This window comes from Bufo bufo, chromosome 1, assembly GCF_905171765.1.
Source record: "Bufo bufo chromosome 1, aBufBuf1.1, whole genome shotgun sequence".
NCBI classification, from domain to species: Eukaryota; Metazoa; Chordata; class Amphibia; order Anura; family Bufonidae; genus Bufo; species Bufo bufo.
The window spans coordinates 299,879,198-299,900,248 of NC_053389.1; the positions used below are offsets into that span (position 1 = coordinate 299,879,198).

Consider the following 21,051-nt stretch of genomic DNA (forward strand, 5'->3'; position numbering starts at 1 on the left):
CTGGGATGTGGCTGGTCACGGGTTCGAATCCCGACACAAAGTTAATATAAGGCACTTACTAACGTATTGTGATTGTCCATATTGCCTCCTTTGCTGGCTTCATTAAATTCACATTATGCACTGCTTGCATCCAGGGGTTATGACCACCCTGTAATCCAGCAGTGGCAGCCATGCTTGCACACTATCGGAAAATGCGTCAGCCTCTGTGGTGGCCGGGCCACGGGAGTATGCATAGGCTGGCACTGTTTCCTATAGTGTGCAAGCATGGCCATCACTGCTGGATTGACGGGTGGTCGGAACCTCTGGAAATAGTGTATAATTAGTAATGCAATGTAAGGGAAAATGAATAATGTAATGTAAGGGAAAATAAATAATGTAATGTAAGGGAAAATGAATAAGGGTACTTTTCACATTAGCAGCAGGGGAGTCCGTCAGGCTGTTTCGGTGGGTGAACAGCCTGTCGGATCGGTCCTGCCGCTAGTTCACGTGTGCCCCGGGACTGCAGCTCCATCCCCATTGACTATAATGGGGGCGGGGGTGGAGTTCCGGCGGCAGCACCGCAGCACACGGCAAGAGGCAGCCGGACTAAAAGTACTGCATGTCGTACTTTTAGTCCGGCTGCCTCTCGCCGCGCACTGCTGTGCTTCCGCCAGAACTCCGCTCCCGCCCCATTCTAGTCAATGGTGGGGACAGAGCAGCAGTCCAGGGGTACACGTGAACTAGGTGCAGGACGGATCCGTCAGGCTGTTCACCTGCCGGAACAGCCTGACAGACTCCCCTGCCGCTAGTGTGAAACTAGCCTAAAGCCACCAAAGGAAGCAATAAGGACAATTACAATACATTAGTAATTGCCTTTTATTAACTATCTCTGCATGTTGAATGCTATTTGCTGAAATGAGACAGCCCCTTTCAAATAACTGTAAAAAAAACAAAATGGCTTATTCAACATTTTTGGTAATTTCACCTCTCGAAAAAATGTATAACTATAAAAAAGTTATAGGGTTAAGAATATGGCGATGCAAAATAAAAAATGGTTTTTTCCAATTTTTTTTTTAAGTATTAAAACACAAGAAAAACTACAAAAATGTGGTATCACTGTACTCGTACTGACCGAAAGAATGAAGTTAACAGGTCATTTTTACTTCATAGGGAATAACGTAAAAATGAAATCCATAAAACTGTGGCGGAATTGTGTTATTTGTCCAATTCTACCACATTTGGAATCTTTTGCGGAGGCATGGATCGGAAGCCACGGAAACACTACGAAGCACTTCAGTGGGCTTTCGGGTCAGTGCTTCCGTGCTGCAAAAGATAAGACATGTCCTATCTTTTGCAGTATCTTTCGGATCCATTCAAGTCAATGTGTCCGCACCTGCACCACGGAGTGCACACGGTGAGTGCCTGTGCATTGCGGACTGCTATTTGCAGTCCACAGCGCAGGCACAGAGCCCTTATGTTCGTGTGTATCTGCAGCACGGAGTGCACACAGTCAGTGCCCGTGCATTGTTGGACTGCTATTTGGGGTCCGCAGCACAGAGCCCTTACGTTTGTGTGCATGGGCCCTAAGGCTATAGCTACACGGGGCCAACACTCATGGATTTTGTGTCGCACACGACTTTTACTCCTTTGACTTCCATTTAAGTTACAGGACACATGTAACCATACCCTAGGTATAAAGGAAAGACTAAATTAAAACTAGGTTCATGTGGGTACGTGCAGATCAGTGATGAAGCATGCTATCTATTGCATGTGAAAAAAATTTAGTTAGGCAAGGGGTCAAAATACAGAACCAGGGCAAATCTTTCCATTATACCTTATCTCTGTGGAGGCTTCACTCCTGGTTTTGACTCACAATCACTGACCAAAACTCTGATATGTGAACTAGGCCTGTATTTTTTAAAATCTTTTTTTCATCACAGACTTTCTTTTTAGAGACTGGAAATACAAATCCAGAAGTGTATCCAGTCATAAAAATAATCTGCAGCACTTTCCTTTTCAGATGATATTTAAAAAAAAATAGATCGTATAGAGTAATGGACCCAGCATACAGGAGCAGTCACACAATTTATGACGAAATAGGAAAGTCCTTCTTTTACATTTCACCTTCACTTACGGCTTTGGCTCAAAAAAACTGCATACACACGTGTTTGAAATTATGAGTGAACCCTTGACTCTTAAGATAATGCGAATGGATGACGGTGCACTTCTGAACTATGTGATGCTTTGGAAAGTTTTCACTCCTCCGGTTGTGCTTGTGTAGGAAGGTCCTGGAAATATTGGTGAGAACTTTTAGATGTTTATATCTGAAAGAAGCAAAGTTTGTCATAGATATGGGCAAATGAATCCTATGAATAACACAGTACTTTGGGGAAGCCCATGCTTCTCACTACATTGTCAGGTTTATCTCACACAAGTGGAGCAACCCCTCCTCTGAATTTTTTTTTCCAAGTTGTGCTGGAAAGAGGAGGGGAGCTGGATTTCCTTCGATTTCAAAGTCCTTTATTGCAGAAGAAAGGCATTGGGTCTCCTCTACTGTTCTGCAGCAGAACGGGTATCCTGCTCACAGCCTGTCACTGGCCAAGGAGTGGTAAGTAGTATTGTTTTTATATTTAAAGGGCATTGCATTGCATGATAAGATTTATACAGGGAAATTTTCCTTTTGATTCTTGAGAAGTGCAGAAGTGTGGCGATCTTGTGACTTTTCTGAATTGTCACATGATGCATGATGAAGAATATGTCAGAAAGGTATGAAAACTGTTGATTGGCTTTTTATATATATAATTCAACCCTCTACGTTATATTCTAATAAAGAATAAAGATAAGAGAATGACAGATAAGTAATGTGAGAAGGACAAAGGGCCAGAAATAGCATGAGAGAGCCGACAGCTTCACGCATAATTTGGTCCAACATCCTGGTCCAATATCAGGCTCAATGGACATATCTAACGTCGTGTATCATTCTGTTTGAGGATGTATTAAGAATGTGAAAATGTATTAAACTCATGAGAAACCAACCAAAGAATGAGCATTAAACTGCACCAATTTGCACCAGATTTTGTCACAATTTATGACAAGGTCTGTATACACTCACATTGGTATGTGTGGGCCAATGTTGTCATAACTATAGTTACCCCCCAAACATAGTGCTAGCACCCATGAACACTATAACACAGGATGGAAAGTGCACCTAAAAATAATTGTGGAAAGCAGACCATGCCCCATTTGCTGCCACAGATATAGGCCTCATGCACACGACCGTTGTTTGGGGCCGCATACAAGCCGCAAAAAATGCAGATGTCTGCACCTGTTGCTCCGTTCCGCAGCGTCGCAAAATAAATAGAACAGGTCCCATTCTTGTCCGTTTTGCAGACAAGAATGGGAATTTCTATAATGGGTCGGCATCTGTGTTTTGCGGATCCGCAATTTGCGGCCCGCAAAACACGGCACGGTCGTGTGCATGTAGCCATAGTTGTGTCCCAGTCAATAATAAAAGTGCCCCACACTGCACAGTAAAATAAACCCCCATTGTGACACACAAAGTAAGGGGTTGTTCACATGAGGGATTTTTCACGCTTTTTGGGGCGTTTTTACACGTCTTTTTTAACCAAAGGGTGTTCACTTCAATACAAAACTGCATTTTCAGCTTGAGGTTTTTGGCACAGATCCGTGCCAAAAAACATGTGGAAGTTTAGCAATAGGGACCTCGGCCTGGGTACAGGTACATTAACTCCAGGTTTGAAGTGAATTTAAAACATTACTTATTTGTGCGGTTAAAATAGCAATGAGCCAGAACACATGTTAAAAACCTTGTTTGCCACTCCTCTGTACACTCAAATTGTCTGTTCTGAGGGTGGTGAAGATGTGCACAGTCTCCTCTAACACTTGAGTGCACGGTACAGTATTGCCAGGGAGCCCGTCGATGCACTGACCATCAGCTGAGTGATATCTAAGATTGTCTGACACTATATTAGTGACTGTCAGTGCCAATGATAGAACGTCAGTTAATTCACTGACATTCTAATACTCTAGGTCCGTGGCAGAGTTTGTCTGACCTTACAGTGAGAACTACCCGTTCTCAGATTGTGAATCTGTTACTTCACTGATATACATATGCTTTCACACCAGTGCGAACTTGTCTGACACTATGTCAATAGCTGTCAGGTTTACAATCATTCAAATTCAGTCACACTGCACAGATTCCCATGTATAGCCGCTGGCTAAACTAACTGACTGGTATTGACTGCAAATGGCTCTCTGGCTAGTACTGTTCCAAACGCACAAATTCGCTATCTCTGAATGCTGGATGCAACCTAGCTAGCTGACTACATTGGAGTGGACAAACAAACATTAAAAACTATATCTGCCCCCCGACATGTTTCGCCAGAGACCTGGCTTCATCAGGGGTTTGGGCAAAATTGAAGACAACAGCCATATGTGGGGTATAAAAGCCCTAGTTCATTGATTGACAAGAAAAGAATCCATTCACATTGGTAGGAGGGGGCTCGGAGCGTTGGAAGGAGCCTAACAACTATCATGTATCCACCCCCCTTCCATATCGACGGTCGAATCTCAGCGGGACAAAGGAGGTACCCCGATCACATGATGCGCAGCTCGACTCTGTGCACCGACTTAGAGGTGGTGAGAAATGTTAACTTGCTGGTGCGCATGACCTGCGCAGCCAGCCGATTCGCACACACTCAGTACGTGTTAGGCGAGACAAGGAAATATCCAGATCATATGATCAACAGACAGGCTGATGCGCAGGTCGGCTCTGCGCACCAACTTGAAAATGGATAGACATATTAACTGGCTGGTGCGCATGATCTGCGCTGACAGTGAATGCGCCCACACTTAGTGCACATAAGATTGTCCTTAATTTGCTTTACCGCGCATCTCATGTGCTGCATATCGCTGTGCCCGGACACAGTCTCCAGCACAGGGGCTGGGAATAAGAGTGACATTCGATGATGCTATAGATTATTAAGGAAATCTATTGATATATGCACTAGATTATAGCATCAATTTCAGCCACTGTCTAACATTAATATCCTAAAGATATGTTGGAGACTAATAAATGAAAATCCCTTTTTATTGTGCCATTGAATGATAAAATAAAACAAATTAACACATTTTTGTTGCTATTATTTTTGCAGACAATCCTAGTTGTCTAAGCTGATAATTGTACATATATCTTGGGCAGTAAGGTAAGAGCGACAGGGCTAGTTTGTCATACCCCCTTCCCTTTTCATAACCAATGTAAATTGAAATTGTCTTGAGTTCAAAACAGCAGGCTGTCATCTCGAAACAGGCTCACTTTGTTGGTTTACTGAAAGATTGCTGAATACATAATAGTTGAATTCCTCTCTCACTGGCCTATAAAAAAGATGAAAAAGTAAACCCTTCATTAAGCCCATTGGGGCTGAGGCTATTCAAAGATATATACATTTAGTCTCTTCCTGAAACAATAGTACGTCCAAATCACCCCTCCTCACCCCAAGTGTCTTCTTGCAGACCCCCAAAAGGATAGACATTTGGGGTCTCCTCCATGGAATTGTCTGACATGTCTAGATATTGTTGTATCAGCCTTGGTGTTAATACTGCTTATGTGTTGACATATTTGACGTCTGAATTCTTGTATTGTCTTTCCTCCATATATCTTCTTGCAGGGACATTGTGCTGTATACACAATGCCTTTAGTTTGACAGTTAATAAATTGTCTTATACAGTATTATACTCCTTATTGTCCAGAGGGTTCACAAAGGTTTTCAGTTTTTTGAGAAACGGACAGAAGGAGCAACTGCCACAGGGGAAAGTACCCACTGTATTTGACTTTAGCCAGGTTGTCCTCTTGGGTTCAGAACGATAGAGACTATGGACCAGAATGTCTTTGAGGTTTTTACCTCTACAGTAAGTTATGCTGGGACGTTTAGTTGTCACCTCTCTCAGTTCATTATCAGCCTGCAAAATGTGACAATATTTATTTAAGATCTGAAAGACTCAATGGTTTTGAGCGTCATATGTTCCAATGCATCTGATAACTGAGTGGAAGGTATGGTTGATTTCGCAACTAATAGATCAGAGCGTTTTTTATGTTTATGGCACGTGCGAAGGCCCTGTGCAGGACTTTTTTAGGGTAACCTCTAGTCTTAAACCTATGATATAGGTTGTTGCTTTCTTCAATGAAGCTCAAGTGAACTGCACAATTCCTACTGGCCCTGATATACTGGCCTATGGGTATCCCTTTCTTTAGGGGTTGTGGATGGTAGCTGTTCCAGTGCAGTAAATTATTTGTCGCTGTAGGTTTGCGGTATATTTCTGTAAGGATGTGGCCACCAGAACCCAAGGTGAGCCTGAGGTCCAGGAAGGTGAACGTGCAGTCATCTATCTCAGAGGTGAACTTCATGCCAATGTCATTTAAGTTAAGTACATTTACAAAGTCATGGAAAAGGTCCATAGTGCCTTACCAGAGTATAAGAACATAATCAATATATCTTCCCCAAAATAGAATGTGTTTGGTGTATACTTGGTTTTCATCAGTGAAAATTATGGAATATTCCCACCACCCGAGAAACAAATTAGCATAATTTGGTGCACATTTTCTACCCATTGCGGTGCCAATCAACTGTAAATAAAAGTGACCATCAAATAAAAAATAATTGTGAGTGAGAAGAAATCGTAACAAAGTCAAAATAAACCTGTTGAGTCCATGAAATTGATTGCCTTTGGTGAAGAGGAATGAAGATATTGCCTGGATCCCCAGCACATGTCTAATGCTGGTATACAAAGCCTCAACGTCGAGGCTGGCCAACTTGGTCTCAGGGGTGACCTGAAGTTCTTGGAGTCTGGTGACCACATCCTTTGTGTCTTTAATGTATGAGGGTAGGCTCGGAACAAACGGGGCAATTAACTTATCCACATATTGGCTAATGTTTTCTGTCAAACTACCATTACCTGAGACAATCGGTCTCCCTGGCACTGGTTGTCTTTGCTTGTGCTCTTTAGGAATGACATGCAGGGTAGCCATCGTGGGGTGTATCTTGTAGAGGAACTTATATTCATCTTTAGAAATAAAATTATCAGTTCTCGCTTGGGTAAGTATGACCTTCAGTTCACTCAAATATCTGTCTTTAGGATTACTATCCAATTTTCTATATGTGTCTTCCTTGCTTAGTAGATCCTCCACCATCTCTTGGTAGAGGGACTTGTTCATGAGAACAATGTTGCCACTGTTGTCTGAAGGCTTCACAACTAGATCTTCATTGTTGGATAATTCCGCTAAGGCCTGAATTTCATCTGGATCTAAATTGGATGAAGACAACAACGTCTTTTTATACACCGACTTTAGAACCTTGGACACCAACTGAACAAAAGTGTCAACATTGCCATATTGGGAAAACGGTGGAGTGAATTTGGACTTAGAAAAAATGTGGGGGATTCAGTCAGCACAACCCTGTATGCAGGTGCACATCGCTATGGCGAAATACATATACAAACCCAAAAACACAAATGCAATAGCACTCTGCAACCAGCACTCTGCCCTGCCTCTTTGCTGGATGTTGAATGAGGCATTGGTGTACATTTTGGCCAAAGCGTAATAAGCCACTCACCACGTCAAGGTCGCCTCTATGAGTGGTCCCTAAAACTAGTTCCTACATGTTTATGGGCCATGATAGCCACACAAAGTCCAGGGAGCGCAGGTACAGCATGCACGCCAGGCACACTCTGCTTTTGACCCCGTCCGGTGCCGTGACAGCTTTCATCGGATCCAGGGATGCAAGTACCAACATGCATGCTGAGCCCACTATATACTTCTCCTGGAGCCAAATGGCTACTGGTAGGTGCTGTAAAAGTAGACTCAGTTTTATACTGACTTTAAAACCAGCCTCCAGGGGCAGACTAACTGGTCAGGTGTGCATGACTGCATGGAGATCACCACGCCTCCAATATATACTACAAAGAAAAAAAAAGTGTCGACATTGCCATATTGTGAAAACGGTGGAGTGAATTTGGACTTAGGTTTTAAGGAAGACACAGGTGGTTCTATAACATGCTTTGCACTAGCATCTAATGTGTCTAAAGACTCCAAAATGGCAAGGGCCTCTTTTTCTTCTTTTTGTTGATGTTGATAATCCCTTTCTTGTTGTTTATGGGCCTTGTGTAAAGCTAATTTACGGGCAAAAAGATTAATGTCTTTGACCCATGTAAAGCACTTGAAGGCTGGTGTAGGGCAGAATGACAGGCCTTTGCTCAATAATTTGATATGTCTCTCTTCCAGTGATACACTGGAGAGATTTATGATTTGGAGAGTGTCCGCTAGGTTTTGGCACTGTGGGCCCATTTGTCCCTGTCCCTCAATTGGACTCCCTGGTCTAAAAAGAGGTGTTCATTGACACAGGTGTGGCTGTCATGATAGAACCAAGGTTTAGTGCATGATGAGAGGAGGACAGCGTACCAGAGACAGAGGTGGCTTGTGTAGTATTTGCTTGTGGAAATGTAATGGGTGTTGTTCCATTTATTTTTGGGGCGCCCATCCTGGGCTGTGTCCCCTCCCATACTTGGGTCGCGAATGTTGAAGGTGTTATTCGTGGAACAGGTGCTTTTCTCTGTGTAGGGATACTCCGGCCTTTGTTTTTGCGTTTAGTACCTGTTGGAGCACTTGACTGATTCCTACCCAATTTTCGTTCTGAACCTGACCAATCAGATTCAGATATGTCAGTTTGTGAAGCACTCGGATGGTTGCCACTGTTTCTTTTTGGCTGAAAGACCCCAGTATTTGTCTTAAATTTATAAATTGGACAGTTTCAAATTCCCTTCTGTCTCTGATATATTTCCTGTGCTTTCTCTCCTTTATTTCTACTTGGAAGGACTCTATGTGCTTTTGGAGGCATGATTCGTACTGGATATACTCTGGCTGCAATCTGAGACCCTGAATTTGTGCAATTTCTTGCTCTAGCTGTGTTCTAATCTTTGTCAGGGCCCCTCTCTAATAATCCAAAAGGTATTGTAACATACGTAGGGAGTTCTCTGTTAATAGCTGTTGCCAGCGCTTTATGAATGTTGCGTCCTCCTGATGTGCATGGATAGACATTTGGGGTCTACTCCATGGAATTGTCTGACATGTCTAGATATTGTTGTATCAGCTTTGGTGTTAATACTGCTTATGCGTTGACATATTCAACGTCTGAATTGTTGGATTGTATTTCCTACATATATTTTCTTGCAGGGACATTGTGCTATATACACAATTCCTTTAGTTTGACAGTTAATGAATTGTCTTATATTATACTCCTTATTGTCCAGAGGGTTCACAAAGGTTTTCAGTTTTTTGAGAAACGGACAGAAGGAGCAACTGCCACAGGGGAAAGTACCCACTGTTTTGGACTTTAGCCAGGTTGTCCTCTTGGGTTCAGACCGATAGAGACTGTGGACCAGAATGTCTTTGAGGTTTTTACCGCTACAGTAAGTGACACTGGGACGTTTAGTTGTCACCTCTCTCAGGTCATTATCAGCCTCAATCAGACTCAGATATGTCAGATATGTCAGTTTGTGAAGCACTTGGATAGTTGCCACTGTTTCTTTTTGGCTGAAAGACCCCAGTATTTGTCTTAAATTTATAAATTTGGACAGTTTCAAATTCCCTTCTGTCTCTGATATATTTCCTGTGCTTTCTCTCCTTTATTTCTGCTTGGAAGGACTCTATGTGCTTTTAGAGGCGTAATTCGTACTGGATATACTCTGGCTGCAATCTGAGACCCTAAATTTGTGCAATTTCTTGCTCTAGCTGTGTTATAAACTTTGTCAGGGCCCCTCTCTCATAATCCAAAAGGTATTGTAACATACGTAGGGAGTTCTCTGTTAAAGGGAACCTGTTACCGGGATTTGGGGTATAGAGCTGAGGACATGGGTTGCTAGATGGCCGCTAGCTCATCCGCAATACCCAGTCCCCATAGCTCTGTGTGCTTTTATTGTGTAAAAAACCTGATTTGATACATATGCAAATTAACATAAAAGAGTCATATCTTACTTGTGTGACCAGAGAAGAGTCATATTTTGATTTGATTTGATTTGCATATGTATCAAATCGTTTTTTTTACACAGTAAAAGCACACAAAGCTATGGGGACTGGGTATTGCGGATGTTAGTGCTAGTGGCCATCTAGCAACCCATGTCTTCAGCTCTATACACGAAATCCCGGTGACAGGTTCCCTTTAATAGCTGTTGCCAGCCCTTTATGAATGTTGCGTCCTCCTGATGTGCATGGGGGACGATATTAATCCAAATTCCCCTGTAGACTATACCTTGCTGTAGGTAGGTCTCTAAGCTGGTAACTTCCCAGAGAGATCTAACATATTGTTTGTAAGTTTTATTGATATCCCTAAAGGCAGACTGTACAGGTGAAACTCGAAAAATTTGAATATCAAAAGTTGCAAAACTTCATTTATTTCAGTAATGCAACTTAAAAGGAATTGCATTAATGCAATTTAAAATTAGAATATTGTGAAAAGGTTCAATATTCTAGGCTCAAAGTGTCACACTCTAGTCAGCTAATTAATCCATATCCCCTGAGTAAAGGGGACCTGAGATTGTAACTTTGGGGTTTTCATAAACTGTAAGCCATAATCATCCAAATTATAACAAATAAAGGCTTGAAATATCTCGCTTTGCATGTAATCAGTCTATCTCATATATTAGTATCACCTTTTAAGTTGCATTACTGAAATAAATGAACTTTGCACGATATTCTAATTTTTCGAGTTTCACCTGTATATCGCTAGTATTTATGGGAAGGTTGCCAGTGGAAAATACCTGTGCAGCCTCTCCAATAAAGAGACTGAGAGAAGGTTAGTTAGAGAGGAAACCTGCCATAGAATGAGGCCTTTTGTTACAAAGTAGGGAGAACGTTGGTCCACACCCAAAGAATGACTTTTAAGCCAAACACTCTAATTGTTTAGCAATAGGGACCTCGGCCTGGGTACAGATACATTAACTCCAAAATTTTAATAAAGCCGAAAACGCTCTTGACCTAACTTGACCCAGGTTTGAAGTGAATTTAAAACATTACTTATTTGTGCGGTTAAAATGGCAATGATAAAAACCTTGTTTGCCACTCCTCTGTACACTCAAATTGTCTGCTCTGAGGGTGGTGAAGATGTACACAGTCTCCTCTAACACTTGAGTGCACGGTACAGTATTGCCAGGGAGCCCGTCAATGCACTGACCATCAGCTGAGTGATATCTAAGATTGTCTGACACTATATTAGTGACTGTCAGCGCCAATGATAGAACGTCAGTTAATTCACTGACATTCTAATACTCTAGGTCCGTGGCAGAGTTTCTCTGACCTTATAGTGAGAACTACCCGTTCTGCCAGTCTCATTAAGGTAAGTATGTGTGTTTATTTATTTTTTCATTTACGCTATGCTGGGGGCCTTATTTTATATAGTGGCACTCATGGGGGGCACTATGGAGGGTGAAAGCACTATGGGGGCATTTACTGGGGGTCCTACATTATATACTGGCACACATGGGGGCACTATGGAGAAGGGGGGAGCACTATGGGGGCATCTACTGGGGGTCCTATTTTATATACTGGCACACATGGGGAGCACAATGGAGAAGGTGGTTGGAGCACTATGGGGGCATCTACTGGGGGCCCTATCTTATATACTGGCACTCATGGGGGCACTATGGAGGGGGAAAGCACTATGGGGGCATTTACTGGGGGTCCTACATTATATACTGGCACACATGGGGGGCACTATGGAGAAGGGGGAGCACTATGGGGGCATCTACTGGGGGCCCTATCTTATATACTGGCACATATGGGGAGCACTATGGGGAAGGGGGGCACTATGGGGCATCTACTGGGGGCCCTATCTTTTGTACTTTCACTCATGGGGGGCAATATGGAGAATTGGAGAGAGGAGCACTATGGGGCATCTACTGGGGGCCCTATCTAATATACTGGCACACATGGGGGGCACTATGGAGAAATGGCGGAGGAGCACTATGGGGCATCTACTGGGGGCCCTATCTTATGTACTTTCACTCTTGGGGGGCACTATGGAGAAAGGAGGAAGAGCATTATAGGGGCATCTACTGGGGGCCCTATCTTATGTACTGGCACTCATGGGGGCACTATGGAGGGGGAGAGGAGCACTATGGGGGCATCTACTAGGGCCCTATCTTATGTACTGGCACTCATGGGGGGCATGATGGAGGGGGAGCTCTATGGGGCATAAACTTGGGGTTGTATCTGATATGCTGACACACATGGGGGCACTATGGAGAAGGGGGGAGCACTATGAGGGCATCTACTGAGGGCCCTATCTTATATACTGGTACATATGGGGAGCACTATGGAGAAGGGGGGCCCTATGGAGGCATTTACCGGGGGTCCTATCTTATGTACTGGCACCCATCGGGGCACTATGGAGGGGTCGGAGGAGAGGAGCACTATGGGGGCATCTACTTGGGGCCCTATCTAAAATACTGGCACACATGGGGGGCACTATGGAGAAGGGGTAAAGAGCACTATGGGGCATCTACTGGGGGTCCTACCTTATATACTGGCACACATGGGAGGCACTATGGAGATTGGGGAGCACTATGGGGGCATCTACTGGGGGCCCTATCTTATATACTTGCATGCATAGAGTGCACTGTGGAAAGGGGGGGCATTATATACTGGAACACATGGGGGGCACTATGGAGATGTTGGGGCAAGAAGCACTATAGGCATCTACTGGGGGCATTATGTACTGTCACACATGGGGGGCATTATGGAGAAGTGGGGGAGAGGAACACTATTGGGTATTATATAGGGGCATTATACCTGCAACATTATAGGGCACTATTTTATACTGGTACATTATGTCAGGCACCATGGAGACCAAGGGGGAAGCACTATGGGAGCACTATATAGGAGTATATTATAATTGCACAAATTATAGGACACTATAGGGACCTTAGCTCAACTGGGTGCATTAAGAGGGGGTATTTTTTTATACCGCCACACAACCGGGCATTTTTATGCACCGGTGCACATTATAAGGGGCATTTTTCTACATTATAAAGAGAATTATTACTACGGGGGCATTAGGGTGGGCTTTATTATAATTGGGGGACTATGAGGAACATGAATACTAGTATGGGCACTATGGGAGCATTATTACTTCTGGGGCACAGTGAGGACATTATTACTGTTGGGCGCACTATTACTACTATGTGCACTCTGGCAGATAATTATTTCTATTGTTGGGACTTTGGGGAGCACTTTTACTGTGGGGAGGGCACCCTCGCACAGTATCAGCTTAGCACAATTATTTTTGGGGAACATTATGTTTACAATATTAGTGTCTGGGACACTATTTCATGGGTGCAGTTATTTTTTAGGGCACTGTGTGCCAATAATTACTGAAGGCGGTACTATCAGTGGGTAACTAGTATTTTCAGGGGGACTGTTTCTGCAGTATAGTATTGGGGAGCACAGCGGGCACAGTATCGGGGGTGGCAGGATGGGTTGTTCAGAATGTAGGAGGATGATGGAAAGCTAGGAAACTAAGATGTTTGTCTGTCAAACTCTACAGAGAGAAGAGATGGCTGAAGAAATCATCATGCTGGACTGGTCTGAAAGAAGAAGATGAGGACAGAGAACATCTACATTAAAGCAGATGTCACTGGATGTAAGAGGTATGTGATGCTGTATTAGGCTACTAATAGTTAGTGATTCTGGCAGGCTGTTCCAGGGCTGAGAATCGGTGTGTAACCTATCTTAGGTAGGGTCTCATTTTTTGTGGGATGAGATGACGGTTTGATTGGCACTATTTTGGGGTGCATATGACTTTTTGATCGCTTGCTATTAAACTTTTTGTGATGTAAGGTGACAAATGGTTTATTTAGCACAGTTTTTATTTTTTATTTTTTACGGTGTTCACCTAAGGAGTTAGGTCATGTGATATTTTTATAGAGCCAGTCGATACGGACGCGGCGATACCTAATATGTATACTTTTTTTTATTTATGTAAGTTTTAAACAATAACAGCTTTTTAAAAAAAAGAAAAATGATGTTTTAGTGTCTCCATATTTTGAGCCATAGTCTTTTTTATTTTTTGGGCAATTGTCTCAGGTAGAGGCAAATTTTTTGCGGGATGAGGTGGCGGTTAGATTGGTACTATTTCGGTGGGCGTACACCTTTTTGATCGCTTGCTGTTGTACTTTTTGTGATGTAAGGTGACCAAAAAATTGTTTATTTAGCACAATTATTATTTTTTTTTTTACGGTGTTCATCTGAGGGGTTAGGTAATGTGATATGTTTATAGAGCTGGTCGATACGGACGCGACGATACCTAATATGTCTATATGTCTTTTCCCTATTTAAAAAAAAAAATAATTACTTTATTTTTGGAAAGGGACGCTTTTTTTTTTTTTTACTTGAAACTTTTAATTCTTTTTGTAAAACTTACATTTTATTAACTTTTTTTTTTTCACTTCACTATTTGTCCCACTCTGGGACTTCAACATTACAGGGTCTGATCCCTGTTTCAATGCAGCACGATACATCTGTATTGTGCTATATTGAACTGTTAGTGTCTTACACTGTAAGACGCTAACAGTTGCCTAGGAGACCCAGCCTGGGGGCTGGGCCTCTTAAGCCTCCGTACATGCCAGGCCCCAAGCCTTGAAATGGCTTGGGGCTACCATGGCAACCATCGAGTCCCGGCCACAGCAGCGCGGGGACCGATGGATGAGGTGAGGGAGCACAAACATCCCATATGCTGCGATCAGCTCTGATTGCGGCATATGAGGGGTTAATCCACCGACATCGGCATCATCACTAATGCTGGTGGATGCAGCAGGGATCTGGTTGTCAGTAACAGCGGGATCTCTGCCGCTGATCGATGCACCGCACAGGGGGGGAGGAAGGACCACAGGACAAGAATGCTCGTCCTCTAGCGCTAAGTGCCGGAGATTTAGGATGAGCATTCTCGTCCTGGGTCGTTAAGCTGTTAAAGGAGTTATCGGATGACTAAAGAAGATTTTTCTTGTCTCATTTTTTATAATATCTCTTACATACATATTCTTACCCTATCTTCTCCTGTCCAATCTCTTCAAGTCTCAGAGCAATCCAGTAGTCTCAGGCTGTTTGCTGACATCACTACCCCTCATCACATGATCGCTGACCCCAAACTCCCTCCTCCTAAGGTCGCTCTAATACAACTGTGTGACAGCCTTGTCCGTTTTGTGGAAAATTCAGAGACTGGCTGTGAGCATCCCTCTTTCGCAGTGCAGACCCTTTGACTTCAATGGGTCAGTGATCCGCAAGATGCAGCCAAAGATAAGCCATGTCCTATCTTTTGTGGCGCTGCCGCACTGACCTGGAAGCACACGGATGCCTGGGTGAGGTTCACAGTTACAGCTCAGTGATGACATTAAATGGAGGGAGGCAGATTCTTCCCTGCAATGGTTTTCCATACAAGGCACAGCAAAGTCCTCTACAATGACATCCATGTGATCTGTGTTCAAAATGTATTACTAAAATCTAATATATTAATCACAGATTGAACATAATCCTGTTCAAGGAATACTATAGTAGAATGTGGTCAAAAACACAGGGATTCACAGCAATACCATCATTCTAAAATATAACTTTTTAAATATTTACGTATAAAAAAGTCAATACACCCTTATAATTATAAATGATTAGAAATATGAAAAAGAAAATCAAAATCAAAATCTAGGGTCAGATAGATGTTCCTTTGCAAGGTGTATGCAATTTGGTTAGTAGGTATTAATGGGGCCTACTGGGAAGGTATCCCTAGTTCTAGCCCTAATGTTATAGCCCTGCCTAGATACGGAATAGCCGCCCTGATAGGGGCAATCCCGTTTCTCGTACCTCCTGGTGTCCCTGGTTAACCCCTATCAAGGGATGAATACCTATAAGGGGGGGCCCTATAGGAATGCCTGGGCTAATCTACACAAAAAAATAAAAAAAATAAAAATATGTGTCAATGAATACCCATAATTAAATGACAGAAAACACCATATTAATAAATGTAAAAAATAGGAAGAATAGGTCAAAAGTCCAATAACGTCCCTACGCGTTTCGCCTGGTTGGTGTCAGGCTCATCAGGGGACATATTTGACAGAAGAGTACCTGTCACCAGAGATAATCACCTGAGTAATACAAATATTTCTATAAACACATAAATTTATTTTGTTTTTCTATTTATCTCTTTTATGATAGTCAGAGAAACATAGGAACATATGATAAAGATAGGCCAATAGCAAAAAATGCTGATCAATCAATTTATAAGAAGATCAAGTCAATTGCTGCACCAGGAGACATAAAATATATATAAATATGATCCAAGTGTTGATACTTAAAGATAACCCAGAACCATTCACATGTCTCGTGCTGCAGGCAATGGCCCGACTGGGATATACCAATTCATATATCTAGGTATATAACCATCAGTCAAAAAACACGGTAGGACTATGCCCATTAGTTAACACCAAACCACAGATATATCCAATAAAGCAAGCCAGATGTAAGCTACAGATAAAACAGACATCTATGGCATAACAACATTAGTGATAAAGCTCAATAGACAATACCCATCCACATCAAACAAATGTAACAGCCGTTATCAATATTGAGTGGTATCAGATAATTTGGGGCGATACTTGCGTGCCCGTTCATGGCTAGATGGGTGGGCCGATGGTGGTGTCACAAAGTCAGGATGCCAATATCGATGGCGGCATCGTGATGACCAGAGTATGATCGCGTCCGGCAGGCAGGCAAATGTACTGGCACCCATCGGGGGCACTATGGAGGGGTCGGAGGAGAGGAGCACTATGGGGGCATCTACTTGGGGCCCTATCCAAAATACTGCTCATGGGGGGCACTATGGAGAAGGGGTAAAGAGCACTATGGGGCATCTACTGGGGGTCCTACCTTATATACTGGCACACATGGGAGCCACTATGGAGATTGGGGAGCACTATGGGGGCATCTACTGGGGGCCCTATCTTATATACTTGCATGCATAGAGTGCACTGTGGAAAGGGGGGGGCATTATATACTGGAACACATGGGGGGCACTATGGAGATGTTGGGGAGAGAAGCACTATAGGCATCTACTGGGGGGCATTATATACTGTCACACATGGGGGGCATTATGGAGAAGTGGGGGAGAGGAACACTATTGGGTATTATATAGGGGCATTATACCTGCAACATTATGGGGCACTATTTTATACTGGTACATTATGTCAGGCACCATGGAGACCAAGGGGGAAGCACTATGGGAGCACTATATAGGAGTATATTATAATTGCACAAATTATAGGACACTATAGGGACCTTAGCTCAACTGGGTGCATTAAGAGGGGGTATTTTTTTATACCGCCACACAACCGGGCATTTTTATGCACCGGTGCACATTATAAGGGGCATTTTTCTACATTATAAAGAGAATTATTACTACGGGGGCATTAGGGTGGGCTTTATTATAATTGGGGGACTATGAGGAACATGAATACTAGTATGGGCACTATGGGAGCATTATTACTTCTGGGGCACAGTGAGGACATTATTACTGTTGGGCGCACTATTACTACTATGTGCACTCTGGCAGATAATTATTTCTATTGTTGGGACTTTGGGGAGCACTATTACTGTGGGGAGGGCACCCTGGCACAGTATCAGCTTAGCACAATTATCAGCTTAGCCTGCCAGACGCGATCATACTCTGGTCATCACGATGCCGCCCTCGATATTGGCATCCTGACTTTGTGACACCACCACCGGCCCACCCATCTAGCCATGAACGGGCACGCAATTATCGCCCCAAATTATCTGATACCACTCAATATTGATAACGGCTGTTACATTTGTTTGATGTGGATGGGTATTGTCTATTGAGCTTTATCACTAATGTTGTTATGCCATAGATGTCAGTTTTATCTGTAGCTTACATCTGGCTTGCTTTATTGGATATATCTGTGGTTTGGTGTTAACTAATCGGCATAGTCCTACGAATATTTTATGTCTCCTAGTGCAGCAATTGACTTGATCTTCTTATAAATTGATTGATCAGCATTTTTTGCTATTGGCCTATCTTTATCATATGTTCCTATGTTTCTCTGACTATCATAAAAGAGATAAATAGAAAAACAAAATAAATTTATGTGTTTATAGAAATATTTGTATTACTCAGGTGATTACCTCTGGTGACCGGTACTCTTCTGTCAAATATGTCCCCTGATGAGCCTGACACCAACCAGGCAAAACGCGTAGGGACGTTATTGGACATTTGACCTATTCTTCCTATTTTTTACATTTATTATTATGGTGTTTTCTGTCATTTAATTATGGGTATTCATTGACACATATTTTTATTTTTTTATTTTTTTGTGTAGATTAGCCCAGGCATTCCTATAGGGCCCCCCCTTATAGGTATTCATCCCTTGATAGGGGTTAACCAGGGACACCAGGAGGTACGAGAAACGGGATTGCCCCTATCAGGGCGGCTATTCCGTATCTAGGCAGGGCTATAACATTAGGGCTAGAACTAGGGATACCTTCCCAGTAGGCCCCATTAATACCTACTAACCAAATTGCATACACCTTGCAAAGGAACATCTATCTGACCCTAGATTTTGATTTTGATTTTCTTTTTCATATTTCTAATCATTTATAATTATAAGGGTGTATTGACTTTTTTATACGTAAATATTAAAAGTTATATTTTAGAATGATGGTATTGCTGTAAAATCTAATATATAAAGCTGAGTGTATGTGTGTGTGTATGTCCGCTAAAGGAATCTGCAATTTTTTTTTTTATTGCATTTACAATCACGAAATTTGGAACATTAGGTGTCCGGGAAGGTTTTGGACCAGGTCTCAGCTCTTGAGGACGTACTGTTTCGGAGATATTCCCAAAAAATGCATTAGCCAATAGAAGCTTGGTCACATGACCCTTATCAGCCAATAGAAGCTCTCAGGTCGTTCAGCCTCCACATACAGTTTTACTTTAGGTTTCCATAACAACCCAGCCATTTATCTTCACTGCTATAGATGAGCTTTAACCTCTTCCGGACACAGGGCGTACAGGTACGCCCTTATGTCCTGGTACTTAAGGACACAGGGCGTACCTGTACGCCCTGTGTATTTTCGATCACCGCCGCACGGCGGGCGGTGATCGGAACCCGGTGCCTGCTCAAATCGCTGAGCAGGCACCTGGGGCAAAGCGCCGGGGGGTCCTGTAACCCCCCGTGTAGGCGATCGCAGCAAACCGCAAGTCAATTCAGACCTGCGGTTTGCTGCGTTTCCGGGTTATTTGGGTCTCTGAGGACCCGATAACCCGGAACAGGATGGTGATCAGTGGTGTGATTTTACCCCACCAATCACCATCCTTAGATCCTGAGTGGTGATGGTGACATCACCTCTCAGGATCGCCTCTGATTGGTAGGAGGGCGGGCCGGCGGGAGATTCAAATCATAGCAGCTCTCCTCTCCTCCTCCTTTTGTGTCCGGAGCCTGAGGAGAGAGGAGCGCTGCCTGCACGTGTGGAGCATCACCCCATCTGTGCCCCAGCACCCATCCTTGCCCCCAGGACCCGATCTGTGCCCCAGCACCCCCCATCTTATCTGCAGGTAATTAGGGAAAGTCTAGGGAAAGGTTGGGCTAGGCAGGGAAAATAAAGGGAAAGTTAGTGGTAAAAAAAAAGTTTTCTTGCATCACCCTAAGTAGGGTGTCTGGGGTCCAAAACTTTTTTGGGGCGCAGGCATTTTATTTTTTATTTTTTTTGTGCGTACGCTGACTGTGGCCGGCACTCTTAGTGTCCGGCCACTGTTAGCGCATCGCACACCCCACAGCTGATCAACTTTGGACAATTGATCAGCAGTTTAGAATTTAAAAAAAAAATGTTTTTCACATTTAACCCCTTTTTTTTGTTAGTTTTTTTTTCCAGCTAGTTTTAGGGATAAGTACGTGAACCTGTTAGTTTTAGGGATAAGTACGCGAACACCCGTGCCCTCACACACACGCACACTGAATAAAGATTTACACGCACGCACACTCACACGCAGACACACACTCCCCTATGGCCCGCCGGATGTTCTCGGCCGAGGAGGCATACGCCCAGCTTGCCTCTGAGTCCGAGAGTCCTAGTAAGGACGAGGATGACCCCACTTTCCTGTTGTCATCCGTGTCTAGCGATGATGATGAGCCCCCAAGGCGGCGGAGACGCAGCCAGGCGGAGCAAGGGGACCGCCATGCTAGGGACCCTGTGGCCCACCCTAGTACGAGCAGCTCTGGGGCTCGTACTAGTTTTCCGGCCCACTAGTTAAATACACCGGAGCCCCCTGCCGGTGAACTTGTTTGGTGTACCCCAGAGCGATTTGAGCCTGTGATTCCTGAGTTTGTAGGCCAATCAGGAATCCAGATTTCCACAGTGTGCTTCACTGAATATGACTTTTTTAGTATTTTTTTCAGTGACCAACTGGTAAATCTAATGGTGGAGCAGACGAACCTGTACGCCCAACAGTTTGTTGCTCAACACCCGGGCTCCTTTTTCGCTAGGCCTGGTGGCTGGACCCCGGTCAGTGCAGCCGAGATGAGGACATTTTGGGGCCTCGTGCTGCACATGGGCCTAGTCAAGAAACCTAGTGTCAGGTATTACTGGAGTGGGGACATCCTCTACCAGACCCCACTTTACAGTACGGCCATGACACGTACCCGGTTTGAGGTCATCCGGAAATGCCTGCATTATTCAGATAATGCAGCATGTCCCCCAAGGTGATCCTGCCTATGACCGCCTGTATAAGATACGGCCGGTCATCGATCACTTTGGGGCCAAATTTGTAAAGGCCTATGTACCTGGAAGGGAGGTCGCGGTTGATGAGTCTCTCATTGCGTTCAAGGGGAGACTTATTTTCCGCCAGTATGTTCCCTCAAAGCAGGCGAGGTATGGCGTGAAGCTGTACAAACTTTGTGAGAGTACCTCAGGGTACACTTACAAGTTTCGTCTGTACGAGGGGCGAGATT

The 21,051-nt window shown here is 43.6% G+C and overlaps 1 protein-coding gene and 1 long non-coding RNA gene across 3 annotated transcripts in view; one reads left to right on the forward strand and one right to left on the reverse strand.

Moving 5' to 3' along the window:
* Window positions 1–566: 566 nt before the first annotated feature.
* On the reverse strand, window positions 567–11,129 carry LOC121008425. The gene is made up of 3 exons (XR_005780580.1): window positions 11,119–11,129; window positions 1,922–1,924; window positions 567–800 (listed from the first exon to the last, which is right to left on the reverse strand). It is a non-coding gene; the product is annotated as an uncharacterized LOC121008425 (long non-coding RNA).
* The window catches only part of LTC4S (leukotriene C4 synthase), a 174,252-nt gene continuing 155,637 nt past the window's right edge, over window positions 2,437–21,051 (forward strand). Inside the window, exon 1 of one of the 2 annotated variants that reach the window (XM_040440946.1) lies at window positions 2,437–2,587. The gene's annotated coding sequence lies outside the window, so the exon portion shown is untranslated. Of the gene's footprint in view, window positions 2,588–2,680; window positions 2,746–21,051 lie in introns of those variants that run through there. The other variant, XM_040440965.1, reaches the window with a different exon arrangement.